We start from the raw sequence: 21,664 nt of genomic DNA on the forward strand, positions 1-21,664 counted from the left end.
ATGGTGTGTCTGTGCTTTGTGAAAAGATCAATGCAGTAGATTTGTGGGCAAAAAATGAAGTATTTTGAACTGTTTGGACCAATGGGAGATGTATAGAGCTCAAGGTTGGTATTGGTTCAAAGTGCAATGTGATGTTAGCAGAAAAATTTGATAGATTAAAAGCTGGAGAACAACTTGATTTGGTAAAGTGTGCAAAGCTTGTTGCTTATGGTGGTGAAGAAATTCAAACAGAAGGCTTAGTAGTGCTTTCATGTAACTCTGCTGGGAACAGCTATGACTTGCAGTTTTACATAGTCAAGAGACACATGCAGTCATTATTAGACCTCAGAGAGTTTGAAAATGGGGCTGCTTTTATTTAAAAAATAATAAAGATAATAGCTCATATTTCTCCCAAACTGTTTTCTCAGAGGATGCTGATATTTTTGAAGACAAGCTAGGCAAACTCACAGTTGTGTACTCCATGAAGTTAGACCATGAGGTAAGCCCAGTCATCAGACCAGCTCATAAAGTTGCAGCAGCTATGCAGAAGAGAGTCAAAGCTGAGCTAGACAGAATGGCACAGCTAGGATTAATTTGTCCTGTAGAAGAACCAACTGAATGGGTACCTTCCATAGTAGTAGCTTAGAAGAAAAGCTCAGATGATATTAGAATATGTATTGATCCAAGAGATTTAAACAAAGCACTAAAATGACCTCATCATCCAATGTGGATAGTTGAAGAAGTTGCTACTGTCATGCCATATGCCTCTGTTTTTTTTCTGTTTTAGATGCAAATATTTTGGCAAATTTTGCTTGATTAAAAATCTTCTTTGCTAAGTACATTCAGTACACCATTTGGAACATACAGATTTTAAAGAATGCCATTTGGAATAAATTCTAAAGTGAAGTCTTTTAACGTGCGATGGAACAATTTTTTTCTGGCTATCCCTGTGCTATTAACTAGATTATATTCTTGTAGGAGGCAATGGTGAAGTTGAACATGATAGAAACCTCTGGAATGTGCTTGAGAAGTGATGTGAGATGAATCTTCAGAAATGGAAATTCAGTCTACAAGTTACTTATGTCGGTCATTTGTTTACTAGTTCAGAGTTATGCCCAGATCCTTCCAAGCAAACAGCTATTCTTGAGATGGCAGCTCCAGACAATGCCCAAGCCTTACAATGTTTTCTTGGCATGGTCAACTATTTGGGAAAGTTCATTTCAGATTTAAGTCAACTTTCAGCACTGCTAAGAGAGCTGACACACAAAGATGTAACCTGGTGCTGGTTAGAACAGCACCAAAAATCATTTGATGTCTTGAAACAGAAAATTGCCAGTCCACCCACTTTAAGATATTATGATGTTCGGAAACCAGTAAATATTTCCTGAGATGCTTCAAAGTATGGTCTTGGTGCAGTCATTCTTCAAGAGGGTAGACCAGTAGCCTATTCACTGAGAACTCTAACCCAAACTGAGATGCAGTATGCACAAATAGAGAAAGAGCTTTTGGCAATTGTGTTTGCATGTTCAGAGTTCCATGACTATACTTATGTCTGACCTATTCAATTCAAAATTGACCACTAACCTTGAATCACTATTTTAAAAAAGCTAATGCACACAGCTGCTGCAAGATTGCAATGCATGATGCTCAAATTGCAAAAGTATAATTTCAATCTTGTTTACAAAAAAGGCAAACTTCTTTGTCTTGCTGATACTTTATCCTGACCCCCCCCCCAAAAAAAAAAAAAAAAAAAACACTGAACAGCATGAGAATGAGCAATCTGATTTTGAAGTCATGGAAGTGAAACATTTTTCTTCCACATGTCTTGATGAGCTTAGAACTCACGCAGCTTCAGATCCAATTCTTCAGAAGCTCGGCCACTTTATCAGTTAAGGATGGCCTTCAAAGCGATTTTGTTTACCAGTAGATGTGAACAGTATTTTCCCTACAGAGATGAGACTTTGTCAGACAATGGAATCATCGTGAAAGGTCCAAAAGTGATTGTTCCAAAATCCTTACAGCAATAGTATATTAAAATCTTGCATCATGGTCACCCAGGAACTGATTCTACCAAAAGAAGGGTAAGAGGACTAGTATTTTGCCCTTCTCTGTCAAAAGATATTGAGAGGTTACTTTCATCTGGTTCTGTTTATAATAGTACTAAACTGCATCAACAAAAAGAACCACTTCAGCTAAACCAGATTCCTGAACTACCTTGGTCGACAGTAGCTACAGATATTTTTGAATGGAATGATCAACATTACTTGGTGTTAGCGGACTCTTATTCAAATTGGTTTGAGATTGACCTACTTCCTAATCTAACATCCAGTACTGTCATTACTAAGTTGAAGATACATTTTTCTGTCCATGGTAGACTGCACAGTTATTTCTGACTGGTGCACAGTTTACAAATCAGCAGTTCAAAAGATTTGCTGAAATGTTGGACCTTGTTCAGGTTACTAGTAGTCCTGAATACCCACAATCAAATGGTTTGGCTGAACAAGCACTTCAAAGTGCAAAACAGCTGTTAGAGAAATCCAAACGAGACAGTACTGATATTTTTCTAAACTTACTTAATGTCAGAAACATTCCTCATGATAATTTACTTGGTTTACCTTCTCAGAGACTTATGTCGAGACAAACTAGAACCACACTTCCAATCAGTAAGAATTTGTTGGTTCCATGTGCTAAAAACAACAAAGCAGTAAAAGCTCAACTTCTAAAAAAAAATTTGCCCCAAAAGTCCTACTATGACAAAAGAAAAAGAGATAGCGAGGATGCAGACCTCAAAAGGATTTGATTGGATTGGACTTGTGAAACATTTGTGTAAAGAACCAAGATCATACATCATTGAATCACAAAAGATGGAATTTAGGCAGAGTCAGAAACATTTATTACCGCTGTCCAAACCAGTGTCACAGCATCTTGCCTGTAATAGTGACTCTAACTCTCAGAGTGATTTGTCCAATGTTCCTGTTTCAGAGAACGTTTCATCATCTCTTCCTGTTCCTGAAAGTATCCCTGAAAATCCTGAAGCAGAATGTTCCCCAATGATTGTCCCTGTTGCTAAACCCAGTTCAAATTATTACATTACGAGGTCAGATTGTATGTCAAGACCTAATCCTAGATACACAGAAACCTGGACATGACTGTTCTTGTTTATATATGTCTTTATAATTTACATTCCTATTCGACTGTCATTTTTTCATTGCAAGACAGATTAGTCAAAGAGGGAGGATGTAGATCAGAGCATATGTGTGGTACCTTTAAGAGCCATTCCGGTCTATGGGCACATGCATATAAGTACTGAGCATGTCCAAGCAAGAGTGCCATTTTGAGTGAGCAGTCCGAGTGAACGCATGTATGTGTGTAGCAGTCAGTCAGTCAGTTACTTAAAGTTTTATGTTCCAGTCATCCAGCCTGATGTGTTTGTGTGTACTAAACAACTTAAATGAACACCAAAGCCTCAAAGTCTTATTTGAATAAACAAGGCAAGCAACACTATCCAAGCTGTAAATATAGGTAAAAATTAAGTTTGCTCTACGAAGCTATACATTAAAGGCATGACATTTAAGTTTAAACCACAAATCATATATACTAGTACAAATCCCACCCATTTATCCAACTCACCCCCACAATTTTCACATAATCTCTACATCCATTAGGCTAATCAAACCTATACTAACTTTAAACTTGATATGTTTCCCTCCCCAAACTCGTGAAACTAACTCAAGATGCCTTCCGTTGCACTGAGTCTTGGATGCTGAACAATCACCTTGCTCTCAACTCTTCAAAATCCAACATCATGATATTTTCCCCTTCTAAATCCACCAAAATAGATAAGAATTCTTTCTCTATTTCTAGCCAAAACTTGACCCCAGTTGAAATAGTTTCCCACACAAAGCTTGTAGGAGTCCTTATTAATAATCAACTAAATATCCACCTACAAACTAATATTAGGAAAACACATCAAAAACGGTATGTTATATCACCATAGTTGCTATCTTACTCCCTCAACCAAACACATCCTCTCTACCACCTATCTTATCCCCTCCGTTATGTATGGTGCCCCTCTCCTTACCAATCTTCAATCTTCTCTAAAGTCTAAGCTCATGTCCTGCTACAACAAAATGTCTAAGTTTACTACCGGATCCAAATTGTCCTCCCACCATTGTTCATAGGTTCATAGGTTGGTACTAGGCTATCAGCCCTAGGGCCTATACAAGCCTAGCCATAACAATTCCTGGCTATTTCTTCCCACATTATTTACTTTCCTGGACCCCTGTCTAGCAAGGCGACTGACGTGATCCCCGGGGTGAATTTCCTTTCTCCCATCCAATCGTCAAGGTTCCTCTTGAAGAGGTCCAAAGAGGCACTCTGCTTGACATGTATGGGCAATCTATTCCAGAGTCTGGGGAGTCTCTGGGTCAGGAACCTATCCCTCCAGCATGTTTTGTTTATTGTGATGACAAGGTTTAGATCCCTGGAGCGTGTAGCTCTGAGGGATTGGGATTTCTTTAAGTGTAGCATGTCCAACAGCTCTGGGTTTGACATGGCCTTGTATGTTAAGCAGAGATCGCCTCTGAGTAGACGATATGCGACAGAGTATAGCTGGGGTTTTTTAAGGTGGTCAGCGTAGGGCATCTGCTTTAGGCCTGTGATTCTTTTAGTGAGGTATTTCTGAGGCCTTTCCAGTTGTTGCAGATGTCTTGAAAGGTACATACCAAATGGGGCGTTGTATTCTATAATGGGTCTAATGAGGGATGAGTACAGTGGGACAATGACCTCCTATTTTCTGGATGAAAAGCCCTTCATGATGAGGTGTGCCACATAGAAGGATTTCCTGACTGTTGTGGCTATGTGGTTATCGAAGGTGAGACCACTGTCCACATTTGTCCCTAAGTCTCTTATCACACTTTCTGTGTTTAGTGTACTGCCACCTATATGGTAATTCATGGATACATGTTTTTTCCCTAAGGGGATAACAATACATTTCTTGGCATTGAGCTTGAGCCCATGGCTCTGGCACCAAGCATCTGTTTCTGTAAGGCCCTTTTGTAGAGTATCCACATCATTTGGGGATTCAATAATGGCTCCCAGTTTGCAATCATCTGCAAACTTTGTTAGCCAGAGTCCCTTAGTGTTGACCTGTACTTCAGAGAAGTAGATGCCAAACAAGAGCGGCCCCAGGACTGAACCCTGAAGTACTACACTTGTCACTTGTCTGGAGCTGGATTTGGAGTCGGCTACTTTTACAGTGTGGGTTCTATCAGTAAGCCATTTAGCAACCCATTGGGTGACATAGGGATTAATGCCCAACTTAGTAAGTTTATCTATGATTCCAGAGTGGGGGATGGTGTCAAAGGCCTTGGCAAGGTCTAGATAGGCTGTGTGGACCACCTTACCCTTGTCCATGGCTCTGGAGACTGATTCAAAGAAGTCAATCAGGTTCAGGATACAAGATCGGCCCTTCACAAACCCAAACTGGGTGGGGTCCAGTGTTTGAAGGTTGCCAATGTCTTTGTTTATAAGTTCCATGATAATACGCTCCATGGCCTTGCAGATAAGGCTTTTCAGACTGATGGGATGGTAGTTTCCGGGATCCAAGGTGGATCCCCCCTTGTGGATTGGATTGGGATAACTGTAGCTCTGCGCCACTCAGTGGGCATGAAACCTGAGGTGAGGCTATGATTAAACATGACACTTAGGTGAGGTGCCAATTCATATTGTAGTTCATGTAGTACACAGCCCGGGACGTCATCTGGTCCCATGGATGCTGTATTCTTGGCTTTAGAGAGTGTGTTTTGTACCTCTGTGGCCATTATTACTGGAATTTGGCAATCTTCCGGTATTGAGATGGGCCATTTAGGGGGCGAGAGGGGGGTGAAATTGGCACTGAATCGATCTGCCAGGATATTGGCAATATCCTTTGGATCAGTATATTTAATGCCATTCTGTTTTAGCTCAGAGCAGATCTGAGCATTACCATTTAGATTCTTGACATAGTTATAGAATGCTTTGTGGTTGTCTTTGGAATCTTTGGCAATTTTATTTTCGTAACTAGCTTTGGAGGATTTTATGAGGCATCTCAGTTTCTTACTGAGGCTAGTAAGGAGTTTTTTGCATCCTGGGATTTTCCTCTTTTCTGCAAAAGTTTCTTCCTTTTGTTGTAAAGTTTGTTTATGGCAGGGGACCACCAGACTGGCTTCCTTTTTTGGATGAGAGTATTTTGGTTCTATTTGGGATGGCACGATTCATGCATGAGTGGATGTGCTCGTACAGTGCCTTAGTGTAGGATTCAGCAGTTGAACTTTCAGTTCCCGTCTGCATGGGTGTTATGAAGTTTGTCACTTCTGACTTGAGTAGCATGAAGTTGGCTTTGGAGAAGTTTTTTATGGTGGTTTCTTTACTGGGGGTGGGGTGGGATGTGGATGTTAAGGGTGATTAGCTTATGGTCAGACCTGACTAACGAGGGATGACCATAGGTATGGAGCATTGATTTCCCATGTTGGTAATGACCAGGTCTAGGATATTGGAGCCCCTGGTGGGACTATAGATTAGTTGATACAGGGCATTGGAATTTATGAATTCCAAGAACCGTTGCGCAAAGGTATTGGGACATGAGTAGTTTTCCCAGTTAATGGCAGGGTAGTTAAAATCACCCAGTATTAGGGTGTTTGGTTCTATCTTAATATTTTCCAGTATGTTTAGAAAGGTGTAGTGAGAATCTTGGGGTATGGTGGGGGATCTGTAGCAAGCTACAATTTGGATTGCAGTCTTACCTAGTGTTAGTTGCACTTTGAGAATTTCACTCTCTGCACTCCTTGAATTGGTTGGAACTTCCTAACTATCTTTCCAACATTCAACTCTCTATTGCCCATAAGCTCATCTTCAAACCCTCTAATTGTCCCACACTCTCCTCCACTCTTAAAATGCATAGGTCCAACAATCAGAACCAGCTGGAGTTGTACAAGTCTATATGTACTCCAGGGACACTTCTATTATCTTTCTCCGTACCACGACTATGGAATTCCCTTCCTCCTCACATTTGAACCATCTACAACCGTTCCACCTTTAAGAACTTGCTCCATTCACACCTTTCTTCTGACTGGGCATGCCCCTGTTCTCATCCCACCTGACTCCTCCACTGAATCCCTGCTCTCCTTCATCCTCCGTGTCATCCCAACACTCATCTCCACTATTTCTATCTACTTTTTTCTCTTTTGCTTCTTACTTCCCCCATTTTACCTCACTTACTTAGGAACTTGCAAGGCCTACCCTCCTAAGTGCCTTGTTCTTAATTATTACCTAATTATGCTTTATTAAAGTAGACTCCTCAGATACTTTTTACTATTTCATGTACTGTAGTTATTTTTATGTCCTCAGAATACTCTGTGATGGCACATCCCACAAAGGTTTTTCTTACCATTTTGTGTTTGTCTTGTTTTCTTTCTCAGACTATGTATAAGCTACAAATTGTTGATTTTTATTTGTGAACTATGCATAAATTGCAAACTGTTGATTTTTATTGTAAAACTGTACTAGGAGGTTTTCTCCCCAGTCCTCCAATGAAAACGGGCTCTTTTTGGCCCAATAGACTTTCTCAGTAAACAAATTGCAAATAAAATCAATAAATAAAAAAAAGCACAGAGTGGTACACAGTGCAATATAATGACTGAATCTCCTAACAAAATGTTGTGTTTAAACTGCAAGTTGTATAAGTACATATACAAGTTACTGCCTTATTATGGACACTTATTGAAGATGTTTTGAAAGCCCGATGTTTTGAAAGCCCATTTGGGAAAAACAAAGCACCCATGAATTACCACATAGGTGGCAGCCCCCTTAATACAGAAGAGATAATAAGAGATCTAGGGACTCAGGTGGATAGTAATCTCTCCTTTGACAATCATATTGCCAATGTAGTTAGGAAATCCTTCTATGTAACCCATCTAATTACTAAAGGGTTTGCATCTAGAAATAAAGAGGTTGTAGTGCCCCTCTACTCGTCACTCATCAGACCCATCATAGAGTACAATGCTCTGTTTGGGATGTACCACACAAGACACTTCAACAGCTGGAAAGACCACAAAAGTACCTCACAGAAAGGATTACTGGCCTCAAACATATGCCCTATGGAGTCCGACTGAAAAAACTCCAGCTGTACTCAGTGGCATATCACTTACTCAGAGGTGATCTCTGCCTGAATTACAAAGTCATGTCCAACTCAGAATTGATGGACATGCTCCACCTAAAGAAATCCAAGTCACTGCAAGCCACACGCTCTAGTGAGCAAACTTGCCACAACAATAAATAGAACACGCTGGAGGGATAGATTCCTGTCACAGAGACTCCCCATGCTTTGGAAGAAAATTCCAAACTACATTAGGCAGCGCCCCTTACTAACACTCTTCAAGAGAATCTTTGACGAGTGGATGGGTAACAGAAAATACAGCCCTGGGATAACTTCATTGGCTCTGCTTGACAGAGGCTCAGTTAATTAATCAATGGGGTGGCGAAAGCTGACACACTCTGACTATTCTTAAAAATGCCCTCGGGCAGATAGCCTAGTACCTACCTATGAACCTATAAACCTATGATTGAGACATAATACAAAAATAAAGACTGCAAGTTATTGTTTCAGATAGTCAGTTAGCAAATTCAACTGACATAACCAAACATTTTTGGTAGACACACCTTTGGCTTTAACAAGAAGATGTCATAAAATGCAGATGACAATGAAAGGTGCACTGCCAGAATGAATAATAAGCATATGCTCTTCACATTCACTGTGAACAGTTCAATGATATTAAAACATACAGAAAAAACACTGCTATAAAAGCATGTGAACATGGGCATGAACGATTTTTAAATGATTTTGTGGATCTTTTTAAAATGTCGCGCCATGTAATCGTCATGCACGGGGCTCTTTTTATTTACACTACATTTTCACTGCTTCTCATTCGTATTCTAGTTACTTTCTTTGCTTCCCATTTTGATTGACAGTAATGCTGCTCTCCCTCCATTCTTCCAGTCCTTTTTCTCCCACACCCATGCTTCTGTTTTATTTTTCTCCTTAAAATATCTAGAAATCCCATGTTCAACTCCCATTTTTAGCACTTGTCCATTGTCTTCCATTTCTGGATAAACACTTTTGCCCTCTGTTGGCATTAGTCTTATCACAGTCATTTCTTTTTTCTTGCCACCACATATCATTTCCAAATACTCCACATACAGAATTCCCAGGATTTTCCCCCATTTCTTCTATATATCCTCTTCCATATTTCCAGGGCTACAGGTAAGATCCTTTTACCTATCTACAGTCCCATTACATATTATTAATGTCGGTCTTTCCTATCATGCAACTCAAGCATCTGATATATTTCCTTTCCATGCATAATCTTTTATCTGTGATACTGCCTGTCCAAAACTCTTACTGTTTAACCTCCCACCCCATATATTATATATATATATATATATATATATATATATATATATATATATATATATATATATACTGTGGACCTTTCTGCTTCACCCCTCCACCACCCTTCTTTCGTGTCCCATCCTTTTCTTATCTTTTTCACTGTGAGTTCATGCACTTCCCACTCATGTCTGCATAAATAATTCTGCTTCTACATTTCTCCTGTTTTCCTATTCCCCTATGTGGCTGGACATCTGTTTCTCCATTTTATTTTATTTTTCTGGTGATCATCATCCTCTTTCTTCTGCAGCGATTTTCCTTTAGTGTCATGTATGTCCCCCATTCATTTTATGTTACTCTGAATTCATACGCTGTTTAGCCTCATGTATGTCCCCTATTCATTTTATGTTACGCTGAATTCGTACGCTGTTTAGCCTCATGTATGTGCCCCATTCATTTTATGTTACTCTGAATTCGTACGCTGTTTAGCCTCATGTACGTGCCCCATTCATATTTTGTTACTTTGAATTCATACGCTGTTTAGCCTCATGTATGCCCCCCATTCATTTTATGTTACTCTGAATTCGTACGCTGTTTAACCTCATGTATGTCCCCCATTCATTTTATGTTACTCTGAATTCGTACGCTGTTTAGCCTCATGTATGTCCTCCATTCATAGGTTCATAGGTTCATACGTTGATACTAGGCTATCTGCCCTAGGGCATTTATAAGCCTAGCCAGAGTGTGTTTGGCTTTTGCCACCCTTTTAGATTAGTTGACTGTGCCTCTGTATAGTAGGTCACAGAAGAGATCCCAGGGGTAAACCTACGATCTCCCATCCACTCGTCAATATTTCTCTTGAAGAGGGTCATTGATGGACTCTGCCTAACATGGATTGGGATTTTGTTCCAGAGTGAGGGGAGCCTCTGGGATATGAATCTGTCCCTCTAGCATTTCCTATTTATTTCTGTGCTGAGGTTTTAGTCACTGGAGCATGTAGTTCTAAGGGATTTGGATTTCCTGAGGTGGAGCATGTCCATTAATTCTGGGTTGGACATGGCTTTATACGTCAGGCACAGATCGCCTCTGAGTAGGTGGTAAGCAACTGAGTAGAGCTGGAGTTTCTCTAGCTTAACTGCGTAGGGCATCTGTTTGAGTCCCTTGATCCTCTTGGTGAGGTACTTTTGGGGTCTTTCCAGTTGCTGCAGGTGTCGGGTAATTTACATCCCAAATGGGGCATTGTATTCAATTATGGGCCTGATGAGTGATGAGTAGAGGGGCACAATGACCTCTCTTGATCTAGATGTGAACCCTTTCATGATAAGGTGGGCTATATAGAAGGTCTTTCTAACCACGTTGGCAATGTGATTGCCAAAGGAGAGATTGCTATCTACTTGGGTCCCCAAATCCCTAATTACTTCTTCCGTACTTAATGGATTACCACCTATGTGGTAATTTGTGGGCACTTTGTTTTTCCCAAAGGGGATGACTATGCACTTTTTGGTATTTAGCTTTAGGCCATGGCTCTGGCATCAGTTATCCATCTCTGTGAGACCCTTTTGGAGGATGCTTGTGTCAGTCAGCGAGTCGATTATGGCACCCAGTTTGCAGTCATCTGTGAACTTGGTCAGCCATAGTCCTCCCATGTTAGCTTGTACCTCAGAGAAATATATACCGAACAAGAGAGGGCCCAGGACTGAGCCTTGTCGGATGCCACTTGTAACTGGTTTAGAGTCTGACATGGCACCTGCAATTCTGACCATGTGGGTTTTATCCCTGAGCCAGTTTGCAACCCATCTTATGACATAGGGGTTGATATTTAAGCTGGTGAGCTTATTTATGATGCCCGAGTGGCATTCATTTTATGTTACTCGGAATTCGTATGCTGTTTAGTCTCATGTATGTCCCCCATTCATTTTATGTTACTCTGAATTCATACGCTATTTAGCCACATGTATGTCCCCCATTTATTTTATGTTACTCTGAATTCTTACGCTGTTTAGCCTCATGTATGTGCCCCATTCATTTTATGTTACTCTGAATTCGTATGCTGTTTAGCCTCATGTATGTCCCCCATTCATTTTATGTTACTCTGAATTCGTATGCTGTTTAGCCTCATGTATGTCCCCCATTCATAGGTTCATAGGTTCATACTAGGCTATCTGCCCTAGGGCATTTATAAGCCTAGCCAGAGTGTGTTTGGCTTTCGCCACCCTTTTAGATTAGTTGACTGTGCCTCTGTATAGTAGGTCACAGAAGAGATCCCAGGGGTAAACCTACCATCTCCCATCCACTCGTTAAAATTTCTCTTGAAGAGGGTCATTGAGGGACTCTGCCTAACATGGATTGGGATTTTGTTCCAGAGTGAGGGGAGCCTCTGGGATATGAATCTGTCCCTCTAGCATGTCCTATTTATTTCTGTGCTGAGGTTTAAGTCCCTCGAGTGTGTAGCTCTAAGGGATTTGTATTTCCTGAGGTGGAGCATGTCCATTAATTCTGGGTTGGACATGGCTTTATACGTCAGGCACAGATCGCCTCTGAGTAGGCGGTAAGCAACTGAGTAGAGCTGGAATTTCTTTAGCCTAACTGCGTAGGGCATCTGTTTGAGTCCCTTGATCCTCTTGGTGAGGTACCTTTGGGGTCTTTCCAGTTGCTGCAGGTGTCGGGTAATTTACATCCCAAATGGGGCATTGTATTCAATTATGGGCCTGATGAGTGATGAGTTGAGGAACACAATGACTTCTCTTGATCTATTTGTGAGCCCTTTTGTGATAAGGTGAGCTATATAGTAGGTCTTTCTAACCACTTTGGCAACATGATTGTCAAAGGAGAGATTGCTATCTACTTGGGTCCCCAAATCCCTAATTACTTCTTCCGTACTTAATGGATTACCACCTATGTGGTAATTTGTGGGCACTTTGTTTTTCCCAAAGGGGATGACTATGCACTTTTTGGTATTTAGCTTTAGGCCATGGCTCTGGCACCAGTTATCCGTATCTGTGAGACCTTTTTAGAGGATGCTTGTGTTAGTCGGCGAGTCGATTATGGCACCCAGTTTGCAGTCATCTGCGAACTTGGTCAACCATAGTCCTCCCATGTTAGCCTGTACCTCAGAGAAATATATACCGAACAAGAGAGGTCCCAGGACTGAGCCTTGTGGGACGCCACTTGTAACTGGTTTAGAGTCTTACATGGCACCTGCAATTCTGACCATGTGGGTTCTATCCCTGAGCCAGTTTGCAACCCATCTTGTGACATAGGGGTTGATATTTAAGCTGGTGAGCTTATTTATGATGCCCGAGTGGCATTCATTTTATGTTACTCTGAATTCGTATGCTGTTTAGTCTCATGTATGTCCCCCATTCATTTTATGTTACTCTGAATTCGTATGCTTTTTAGCCACATGTATGTGCCCCATTTATTTTATGTTACTCTGAATTCATACGCTGTTTAGCCTCATGTATGTGCCCCATTCATTTTATGTTACTCTGAATTTGTACGCTGTTTAGTCTCATGTATGTCCCCCATTCATTTTATGTTACTCTGAATTTGTACTCTGTTTAGCCTCATGTATTTCCCCCATTCATTTTATGTTACTCTGAATTTGTACGCTGTTTAGTCTCATGTATGTCCCCCATTCATTGTATGTTACTCTGAATTCGTATGCTGTTTAGCCTCATGTATGTGCCCCATTCATTTTATGTTACTCTGAATTCGTACGCTATTTAGCCTTATGTATGTGCCCCATTCATTTTATGTTACTCTGAATTCATACGCTATTTAGCCTCATGCATGTGCCCCATTCATTTTATGTTACTCTGAATTTGTACGCTGTTTAGCCTCATGTATGTGCCCTATTCATTTTATGTTACTCTGAATTTGTACGCTGTTTAGCCTCATGTATGTGCCCTATTCATTTTATGTTACTCTGAATTCGTACGCTGTTTAGCCTCATGTATGTGCCCCATCCATTTTATGTTACTCTGAATTCGTACACTGTTTAGTCTCATGTATGTCCCCCATTCATTTTATGTTACTCTGAATTCGTACGCTGTTTAGCCTCATGTATGTGCCCCATTCATTTTATGTTACTCTGAATTTGCACTCTGTTTAGTCTCATGTATGTCCCCCATTCATTTTATGTTAGTCTGAATTCATACGCTGTTTAGCCTCATGTATGTGCCCCATTCATTTTATGTTACTCTGAATTCATATGCTGTTTAGCCTCATGTATGTCCCCCATTCATTTTATGTTACTCTGAATTCATATGCTGTTTAGCCTCATGTATGTCCCCCATTCATTTTATGTTAGTCTGAATTCGTACGCTGTTTAGCCTCATGTATGTGCCCCATTCTTTTTATGTTAGTCTGAATTTGTATGCTGCTTAGCCTCATGTATGTCCCCCATTTGGATGTGCAGCAGGTAAGGGTGATAAAGGATAATGAGGGAAACATACTCACAAGTGAGGAGAGTGCATTGACCAGATGGAAAGAGTACCTTGAGGGGTTGATGAATGAAGAGAATGAGAGAGAGAGAAGGTTGGATGATGTGAGGACAGTGAATCATGAAGTGCAGTGGATTAGTAAGGAGGAAGTTAGAGCATCTATGAAGATAATGAAAATTGGAAAGACTGTTGGTCCAGATGACATACCTGTGGAAGCATGGAGATGTTTAGGAGAGATTATAGTGGAGAAGTGTTTTGGTACTGATTTTTAAGAATAAGAGTGATATGCAGAGCTGTAGTAATTACAGTGGGATAAAACTGATCAGTCACAGCATGAAGTTATGGGAAAGAGTAGCGGAAGCTAGGTTAAGAAGGGAGGTTATGATTAGAGAGTAACAGTATGTTTTCATGCCGGGAAAGAGCACTACAGATGCGATGTTTGCTCTGAAAGTGTTGGTGGAGAAGTATAGAGGTAGGTCAGGAGAAAGCATATGACAGGGTGCCTAAAAGAAGTTGTGTTATTGTATGAGGATGTTGGGAGTGGCAGAGAAGTATATAAGAGTGGTACAGGATATGTACGAGGGTAGTGTGACAGTGGTGATGTTTGCAGTAGTAGTGATGGATGCATTTAAAGTGGAAGCAGGATTACATCAAAGATCACCTCTGAGCCCTTTCTTATTTGCAATGGTAATGGCAGGTTGACAGACGAGATCAGACAGGAGTCCTCATGAAATATGATGTTTGTGGATGACATTGTGATCTGTAGTGAGAGTAGGGAATCAGGTTGAGGGGAGGTGGAGATTTGCTCTAGAGAGGAGAGGAATGAAGGTCAGCAGGATGAAGACAGAATATATGTGTGTGAATGAGAGGGAGGATAGAGGAATGTTGAGGATGCAAGGAGTAGAGGTGGCATAAGTGGAAGAGTTTAAATACTTGAAATCAACAGTTCAGAGTAATGGTGAGTGTGGAAGAGAGGTGAAGAAGAGAGTACAGGCAGGGTGGAGTAGGTAGAGAAGAGTGTCAGGAGTGATTTGTAACAAAAGATTAGCAGTTAGAGTGAAAAGGAAGGTCTACAAGAGGATAGTGAGACCAGCTATGTTATATGGGTTGGAGACAGTGGCACTGACAAAAAGCTAGGAGCCAGAGCTGGAGGTGGCAGAGTTAAAGATGTTAAGATTTGCATTGGGTGTGATGAGGATGGACAGGATTAGGAATCAGTATATTAGAGGGTTGGCTAAGGTTGGACAGTTTGGAGCCAAAGCCAGAGAGGTGAGATTGCATTGGTTTGGAGATGTGCTGAGGAGGGATGCTGAGTATATTGGGAAAAGGATGCTTAGGATGGAGCTGCCAGGTAACAGGAAAATAGGAAGGCCTAAGATAAGGTTTATGAATGTGGTGAGAGAGGACATGCAGGTGGTTGGTGTGACAGAGCAACATGCAGAGGACAGGAAGAAATGGAAACAGATGATCCACTGTGGCGATCCCTAATGGGAATAGCCGAAAGAAGAAGATGCCCCCCATTCATTTTATATTAATCTGAATTCTTATACTAACTGTTCAGTCTCTTGTATGTCTGCCATTCATTTTACTGAATTCTTATACTAACTGCTTTGTCTCATGCATGTCCACCATTAATTTTATGTTAATCTGAGTTCTTACGCTAACTGTTCAGTTTTATGGATGACCACCATTCATTTCACATTAATCTGAATTCTTACATTAACTGTTTAATGTTAATCTGAGTTCTCATACAAACTGTTCAGTCTCTCATGAATTAGTGAGTATGATTTCCTTTTTTAAGGACTGATTGTAACTTTCAAACATGTTTCTGAGGAAGTCTGCACATTTTGCAGACGAAAAACGCTTTAAACTACTGCATTAAACTTTTACTTTGCTTATTCAGCGTTGTTTGTTGGATGCCCTTTGGACTTGCCGGATTCTGTATTGTGTATTAATTAGTTTCTCTGGTTTATCTGTTTTGTTCGGAGTTTTTATGGCTTCAGGATCTGTTACAAGCCTTAGTGGCTTCTCAGCGAACGCAACACCTGAACTTTTAAGGAGCTGTGATAGTGCTGCGGTTGCAGCACCAGCTTTATCTAACTCTGTGAATAATGGCTTTTTACTCAATTCTCTTTTAAAGAGAATGGATTCTTTGTGTGCCAGACTAGACCACCTTGACACTCAACAGCAGGTCTTGAAGGACCTGTTGCATCCTTCTAGTGACTCTACTTCTAGCAACAATATGCCGGTTGTTGTTAACTATGTACGAGGGACTCCACTACTTAGATTAATTGAAGGTGAGCCAGTTATTTCGAATCTAGGTACCAACACACGTAATACGCTTTTGGCGACGAGTTCACCTAACAGAGATTGAATAGGAGCTGTTCCAACCCAGTTACAGCTTTAGGTGTTCGGTATACAGGGGACACTAACTCAAACATCAACGGAACGCAAGAAAGGATAAATCCTGAAACTGGCTTAGATGACAACAATCACACAAGGTTACCAGTATTGGACAACTGGTTAGCTGAAGGCTTTTCTTTTTCCTTTCCTATGAATTCGAACAGCCAGCAACACGTACCGAATGGAGGTGCTAACCCAGAGGTAAATACTTCACTGGACATTGTTTCTAAACTTAAAAATTTTGACAACATGTTAGTGAAGTTGAAGAAATTACAATTAGAAATGTCTTACTTCCGTGAATACTTGACACGGAAGGTCGTACCAAAAGGGTTTAAGACATTTCCAATTTCCAACAGGGTTGGTTCCTAACTCTGTTTTTCACAATTAATTAATTTTGTTATTTGACCGACAAGGTTCCGAATTACTGGAGCTAATGATAAAACATTACTCTGTGTGGGTGAATGACTTGAGTAAAGAAGTTTTAGACTTGGACTCGAGTATTAAAATGCACAATGAATTTGTGAGATATAAGTATGAGTACAGTCGTACGTTCAACAGTATAGACCAATACCTGGAAAAACTTAAGCTTAACAAAGTAAAGAAGCTGGAATGAGACTGTAAAGCTTATGGGGAGGGTACTGCTTACCCTACCCCACCTGTTTCACAAATTTGGCAAGGTCCCTTTAATTTGCAGAAACAGTCTTCTGACAGCAATGGGGCTTCTTTGTCCAATAATAACTTAAACGTACATGCTGAGTCATTCTAGTGTTCACAATATAACACAGAGTACTAATAATGATTCGGACAACATTAATTCACAACCTGAAGCTAAAGTTAGGAGGACTGAAAGACTTCAGAATCGCAACCAACAACACAGTAATGAGGGGCAACAGAATTTTAACAGTAAGTCTACGACTTTTCGGGAAGGCAGCCGTTTGGGTGCAATTCCCAAACAACGAAACAATTTTTTCCCAAGCAAAATGAACAAACAGAAGTTCAGGAAACGCAGAACTTGATTAGTGTTCCTGACTTTATTAATAGAATTTGTGTGAGTGCAATGGAACCTAGCCTTGGACAAGATATAGACTGTTTGAGTGAGGTTTTCATCCAAACTAGTGAAGACCTTTTTGTTGCCCCAGTTGCGAATAATAGTGGAAATGGTGTTTCTTCTATATGTATGGAAGTGAAACCTATAGTCATCACCAATTGTACTGGTGACTTTAAACTATATCATTTTTCCTCTTTCTCAGTTTCCAGTGAGAGAGCTGATTTTTTGGCGAAAGGTCACACTTATGTCCCTAAACAAAAATTTGATATTGTAAGAGCAATTTTGGATATTAAACTGTATGTACGTAAACTGAAGTTTAATTTGATGTTAGGAGGTAATGTAGACAATTCAAACACTAATTTATTTAGAGTTCCCAGTACTTTTAATCCTCCCTTGCACCCATTAGTTCAGATTTTCGAACAGATGTGTGAACTAGACTTGAGACAGAGATTTGATCATTTCTATGCTTACATCAACAATTCTTATAACAATTGAACAGGAACACTTGGAGTACATCAGGACACATAACATTCGGATTTGTAAACCAGATAGGGGTGGGGGTGTAGTAGTGTTTGACAACAATGACTACTTTGAGTGTATGTCCAAACGTTTGGATAACACCTCATATGAATTGAGTTCCAGATCTGAAGTTAACAGGGCGTATATTATAAGGAATAGTACTGAGGACTTGTTCATCGAGGATAGATTACAGCAGGAACACTACAACTTCATGATTACATCATATCCTAGATACCCATACCTGTTTGGCATACCTAAAATCCACAAGGACTTAGAGAACCCCCCTATGAGACCATTAGTGGATGGACGTGGCTCACCTACCTATGCCTGTGCAAAGATAGTTGATTCGATCCTGCAGAAATACTTGTCCTTTGAACATCAAATTTGTAAGGACTCATGGTCCTTCTTAGGGAAGGTAGATGAGATTGAATTTGATATCAGTTACAACTTTTTAACGGTGGATGTAAGAAACTTGTATACTTGTATCCCCCAGGACATAGGAATAGATTGGGTGAGCCTTGTGATGAAGAAAAATGGAGCCACAGTTGTAGAAATTTCCCTGGCAATAGAACTTCTTGAAATAATTGTGTTTAATTACTTTAGGCTGGGTGATAATTTCTACTTAGAGAAGGTTGGGGTTGCTATGGGCTTGCCATGTGGAGCTAGTATTGCTAATATGGTAATGGCCTATTAGAAGAGAGAATATGTCTTTACTAAGGACACACTGATGACCCATATAGTGTTCTACACTCGTTACTTGGATGACATCTTTATCCTTTTAAGGGCGATGAAACAGTTGGCAATATACTACTGGACTCGTTTAACACTTCTACGGACTTTTTACGTTTTACTTCAACATACAGTAATCAGGCTATAGCTTACCTTGATATTTGGTTGACTAAAAACATGGAATTAAAGAGTTACGTGGCAAGTATTCATAGAAAAGACACATATTCTAACTCTTTTTTACATTTCAGCAGTTGCCACCCTAACTATCAGAAACGCTCAGTAGTTAAAGGCCAGTTAGTTAGGGCGGCCCGTATAGTGAGTTTGGATGTTGACTTCCACTGTGAGTGCGAACTTCTAAAGAGTATGTTTTTGCACAGAGGCTACCCATTAAACCTTATTGTTAATTTGATCAATGAGGTTAAGTATAAAAGGTCGAATGGGATATATAAACCCATTTTGAATGTTAGACTGCTCTCAATTAACAGTAGGGTCAATACTGATGTCATAAACATTTCTGGATCGATTAGCTCTCCTAGTAAGGTCACTAACACTAGCAATTTGGGTCCTAGACTTATTATGACTTATGATATGTATAGTCATCATTGCATCGACCTTATCGGCAAGATTTGGGGTTTATTTAAAAGCAACCCCATGGTTTATGCCAGAGTAGGAGTTCACCCAGAGGTAACTTTTAGGAGGGGTAAGAACTTGAAAATGATCTTAGAAAAACCTTGTGCCAGTCTATTTAGGACACCTGGTACTTTTAAATGCCAAAATTGTAACCAGTGTAGGTTTATTGAAGAAAGTAACAGATTTGTGATACAACACAGGGTATACATGTTGAGTTGTAGAGCTACTTGCAACTCCAGAATGGTTGTTTATTTAGCTAAGTGCCAGAGATGCTCCGCAATTTACGTAGGAAAAATGGAGCGGAAATTACGTGAACGAATATATGAGCATCAGTATGCTATTATGAAGAAAAAATAGGAGAACGCACTAGCTAAACACATTTGTAGCTATAATGAACACAGTTTTAAGTTTTTGGTTATTGACCAAATACTTGAAAATAAGAGGGGAGCTCCCCTACCCTTACTCTTAGAAGAATCAGAACTTAAATGGCAAATTAGGCTCAATGCATATTCTTGTCCAGGACTGAATGACTCGTGTTCAATAAGTAGTGTTTTAAAACTTAGAAGTTTACAGAGATAGCCCAGTGTGGGCTTAATGTTTTACATTCATTTTTTATATTCACTTTTTACTTTTTATAACACAACATTACATAGTTAGAATAACTAAATTAACATCTTTGATAGGGCATTACATAGTACTGAATGCAAATACTATCAGTATTAACACATACATATTGTGTAAGTGGAAGTGTGGTTTTCTGTATGGAAGCCTTTGATGTATTTATTAATTTATTTTAGGGTCGGACAATGTAGTTTACATTCTTTACTGTTTAGGATGATGGTGGAGTCAACTGACTGGAGGAGTTTGTGTCTATGGTAACTTTTGCTTAATTAATTGCACTTAATTGTTTTATTGATGTTTTTAGCAATTAGTGAGTATGATTTCCTTTTTTAAGGACTGATTGTAACTTTCAAACATGTTTCTGAGGAAGTCTGCACATTTTGCAGATGAAAAGCATTTTAAACTACTGCATTAAACTTTTACTTTGCTTATTCAGTGTTGTTTGTTGGATGCCCTTTGGACTTGCCGGATTCTGTATTGTGTATTAATTAGTTTCTCTGGTTTATCTGTTTTGTTCGCAGTCTCTCATGTATGTTTGCCATCTGTCTTTTCAATTTTTCTGTCACACACCTCCAGCATCTGATAGATTTTCTTTCCATGTATAATCTTTCATGTGGGATACTGCCTGCCAACACTCTTACTGTTTAATTTACCACCCCAGTCTCATGGATGCCCACCATTCATTTTATGTTAATCTGAATTCTTACACTAACTGTGTTGGTATTGGTTGGCTACAATCACCTGCATAAGAAGCTGAAGTTGTGCAAACTTGCAGTACTGTATTTTAGTCTTCTGTTAAGTGCAAACTTGCAGTTTTAAAAGTACTGTATTTTATTTTTTCTGTTACCTAATTGTTTCACTGAATAGTGTGCTGTGTGCCTCTCTGCTGTAAAAGGGAGTGGTGGCATACATCTCAACCTGGAAACATCAAAAATCTGGACAAGGCCCGTGAAAAATAGGTACAAATCTGTACGCTGATTAACATCAAATTTGCATATATAATTATGTAACGATCCCCGCTCCTGTGGAATTGTGGGATATCAACTTTCAAACACAAATTGAAGAACAGAAATGCACAATATGGCACCAGAGTCCCTCCGCAGCCATTCCAATGTCCCATTACCTGGCTATTTTGCCCCATTTATCATAAACACTATTGTGTGCATGCATACTGCTTTACTTCTACAATGATTATTTGGATTTGATGTTTGCATTTTATAGCACAATGCACAAACACGAATAGGTATCTGCTAAACAAAGCAATACTGTCTCACAATGAAAACAGACTTGGCATTAAAACTTATCTGCCCTTGAAACTCACATTAATTGAAACAGCATTGAAACCCACACCACAGCCAAAGAAAATGCATGGCCAGTGGTGGATAAAGTCTAATACTAAACCAAACCAAATTAGGTGCTACGTTTATGTTGCTAGAGAATGGGCAATACCTCCTAGAGTTTAGAAAATGTCATCTTTTATAATAATTTATATTTTTGAATTGCTAAAACTACATGTAAATGCTCACAGCTGGCATCACTTTACATATAGTTGATGATGAAGTTGTTTTACTAGGAACACTATTTTAAATCAGACCTTGTTCCCAGATGGAGCCTGGTAGAAAAAGATATTCCCCAGGATTCATGAAGCTTGCGCCAGGCGCAGGTGTAGTGTATGCGGAATAACTCCAAATATGGCCGTCGATCGATCCAGGTACGATCCAATTCCATGTGCACTACTGGCATATGCCAGAACTGCGCAGCCCTCAGCATAGGTATGCTAATCACCCCATGTGCAGTGTCGCACCATGCAAAGGAAGGCAGATAGTGATTCATGAAGTGGTGCAGGCATAGCGTAAGCCCACGGAA

The sequence above is a fragment of the Protopterus annectens genome, chromosome 1.part1 (assembly GCF_019279795.1).
Source record: "Protopterus annectens isolate FY-2018-M chromosome 1.part1, PAN1.0, whole genome shotgun sequence".
Classification (NCBI taxonomy): domain Eukaryota; kingdom Metazoa; phylum Chordata; order Ceratodontiformes; family Protopteridae; genus Protopterus; species Protopterus annectens.